A 3,753-nucleotide genomic window follows, 5' to 3' on the forward strand; every position below is an offset into this window, starting at 1 on the left:
ATGTTCAGGTCTGGAGCTGGCAGCTCACATGTCTACTAAGTGGCTGCTCGTCTCAGGGCCACATGCCTCTGAGTCGCTTTGTCACAGAGGGAACGGGAAAGGGGGAGGGGGCCAGCCCAGCCCACAGCCCTCACCACCGACGTGCGGACGACAAGAGGCCACACGCTAACCTGACGAGCTCAGGGAAGGCCTGTGTGGGGGCCTTACGAACTTAGAGACCTCAAGTCACCATAAAGGATGGTCTGAAATGAAAACTTTAAAATGCATATATTTGTATTGATTTCAGAGAGGAAGGGAGAGGGAGAGAGAGAGAGAAACATCAATGATGAGAGAGAATCATGGATCGGTGGCCTCCTGCATGCCCCACACTGGGGATCGAGCCCGCAAGCCAGGCATGTGCCCTGACCGGGAATCGAACCGTGACCTCCTGATTCATAGATTCAACCACTGAGCCACACTGGCCGGGCTCATTCTTCCCTCTCTGAACACAAACCGGTCACTGTGCCCACAGAGGGGCAAGGACAAGGAGGCCCTGGGCGCGCTGGGCCCACGCATGGCATCTCCTGAGGCCGGCCTTGGTCTGCCCTTCAGCAGCCTGGGCCTGAACCAGGAGGGTGACTGAAAACTCCACCCACCACCGGGACAGCCCCACACACCGGCCAACACGCGTCCTCAATTTAGAGACGATTTAAGATGGATACCTACGCAAGGCGGCGTGAGGTCCCCCCAAAACTACAAATCAGAAGGGACAGAGAAGTTGCCTGAAGTCCCCCAGCTGACAGCAGCCCTAAAAGCCAGCACGACTAACAGTGACCAGTTGTGATGCTGAAACTCTCCGGAACTTCAATAATAGAAACTGTACTTAGCCCATCGTGCCAGAGGGTGAAAAAAAGACCTTTCTATTCTCTCTACAGAAAATTCCCTTGCAGACTCATGCTCATACGAAGACTGTGCAGCCAGGAAATGCAGGAGAAGGGATTCAGAGATGCCCTGGCCCCTTAACAAGTAAAAACGTTGCGTGATTCTCCTGGATTTTGCATTTTGTTGTTCCATATAAATATTCACCGTCGTACCCCAACTTTGTATTTGCAGTGTTTTTTGTTTTTTTCCTTTTGTCAAAGAGGGTCTCTAACTTTGACTCTGATTCAGAAGCTCTTGACTCAGGATGCATGGAATGCATAGAGAGATGGGCGCCCCCAACCCCTGGGCCCCACACCCTAGAAGCAGGTCTTGCCGACGATGTGCGTCCCTGCTTTCCTGCGTAACAGGGGATGGCCTGACGGTGCCCTTCTCCCAGGGGGATGTCGCAGGAGGTCCGTCTTGAGGTTTCTTGGAAAACTCTTGCCTTCCTGATACAGAAGTCGTTCTTCCCCATTTCTGCCTTGAATGCCAATGCGGCATCGAGGGCTGCAGCAGCCATGGGGCACCCACGAGGGAACAATTTGGAAGATTAAAGACAATATATGCGCTCAGGGTAGGAATGCAGATCGAAAGAGCAAGGGTCCCGGACAGATTGTATGTGTGTGTGTATGTGTGTGTATGTAGGTGTGTGTGTGTGTGTGTGTGTATGTATGTGTGTGTGTGTGTGTGTGTTGAACCCATGCTTGTAACAACTGACTTCTAGATAATGTAAAAAAACAAAAAAACCACACAAGCATTTATTTTTATTATTTTTTAAAATACATTTTTATTGATTTCAGAGAGGAAGGAAGAGGTAGAGAGAGAGAGAGGGAAACATAAATGATGAGAGAGAATAATTGATTGTTTGTGTCAAAAAAAAAGTTTTCTGTTCTTTGCAACTGTCTCCTTTCTGAGCGAATACAGTCAGTTTCCAGTGTCCGGCATTGTGTGGTCAGTGATGCAAACCAGCATGTCCAAGCCAGAGGTGGGAGCAGTGTCGTCAAACCAGTTCTGCAGCATATTTCCCCCGTCACTCCTCTTTCTGAAATCCTGAAGATTTCACGAGCTACCTAACATGGCTTTTAATACATTCTTTTTCTGCTTAAATTAATCAAAGTTAAAAAAAAATCCGGATTAGGTCATTAGGGTGGGTCCTAATCCAATACGACTGGTGTCCTTATAAAAAAATTTTGGACACAGAGATGCACACAGAGAGAGAACACTGTGCAGATAAAGGCAGAGAATGGGATAAAAAAAAATTAGCCAATGTCTACTTCTGTTGCTTGCAATCTAGAATCCTGAGAAATGCAGAAATTGACACCAGGAGTGGTGGCAGGAACACACCCTCAAGGAATGGGGAGAATTTGAGATTGATGACCTGGTCTGGTTGGATCTAAGGACAACAAAAATTCAAGAGGTTTTATGACAGTTCAGGACACAAGTCGCCGGGAACAGTGAAGGACCCGCTGAAGTTAAGGCAGCGGAAAACAGAGAGAGCGGCGTGAGGCACCCAGAATCCAGACTGTGGATGGAGGGGAAGATGACCTGGTTACTAAAGCTTCAAAAATGAATGGCAGGGTCTTCAATCCTGGTTCTAGGGAGTCTGAAAGCCAGGGACCCGCCGACTCTGAAGAGAACACCTTACCTTTTGCAACCACAACGAAACCAAAAGGGAGACCTGTGGGTTCCTGATTCACATCCGCTAGCAGCTTCACAACCTTCTCTCCTCCCATTGATATTCAGGGAAATGACAGGAAACAGTGAGCATCGGGAGACTGAATGGGGCATACGATGGACTGAGGACGCATAAAGCACACAGCTTCCCTTCTCCCCGCACAGGGACACTGTTCCTCACTTGCTTCAAGACCTATAATGCTTAGTGATTGAGCATCGGCCTATGAACCAGGAGGTCACGGTGCGATTCCCGGTCAGGGCACATGCCCGGGTTGCGGGGTCCATCCCCAGTGTGGGGCGTGCAGGAGGCAGCCAGTCAATAATTCTCTTCATTGTTGATATTTCTGTCACTTTCCCTCCCTCTCTGAAATCAATAAAAAATAGATTTAAAGAGAGAGGGAGAGAGGTGACCTCCAAAGGGAGGGGTGGGTTGTTGAACCTCACACCATTGACCACAGGAAAGAGAGATAGGATGCTCAGAGGCCCTCTTTATGGAAGCAACATTCGTCACAGCCCAGGCCTCTGATGACAAACGACATTCCTTCAGGATGAGAAAACAGAAAGGTAGTTTGGGATGTCCAGGCAAGTACTGGAAAGACATTGGTAGCTCCTGTCGTAAGGAAACTTCTAAGTGGAGAGACTGACAATTATGCAGACATCTCTGTGAGGACACAGGTGGTGCCCCCAGCCTAACCCCGAGTGGGCGATGGGTGGCGTGGTCTGGGAAGACTTCCCGGAGGAAGTGACCCTGTTACAGATTGGGGATTTGTCCGTTTTGGGAGGCTAGTGTGGAGAGAGTTTTCTTGGTCTGGGAAGTTGAGGAAGAATCGGGTTCCTATCTTCGGTATTAGAGGAAGCTGGGTGTCCCCTCCTTGAGCGCTCTATACTTCGGGCACCCCCAGGACAAGGCAGAGAAGCGCCCCAGGGGCACCCCCGCTCAGCCACAGCGACCCAGGGACTTGTTGGTCCAGGAAGGACCGTCCTACTAGGCGGGTTGCATTGTAACTGGAGGCAGGACCAGAGAGCGGTGCCACTTCCCTCGGAAGTCCTGCGGCTCCGGCCACTGACGCCCGCGCTCACTGGCCCCCCTTATACCCCCCCACCGCCCCGTGCACTGAGAGGAGGCGAGGGGTGCAGCGTCCCCACCGCGCCCACCGTGTGCCAGGGCGCATGGCGTGG

The sequence above is a fragment of the Myotis davidii genome, unplaced genomic scaffold, assembly GCF_000327345.1.
Source record: "Myotis davidii unplaced genomic scaffold, ASM32734v1 scaffold174, whole genome shotgun sequence".
In the NCBI taxonomy this organism is placed as follows: Eukaryota; Metazoa; Chordata; class Mammalia; order Chiroptera; family Vespertilionidae; genus Myotis; species Myotis davidii.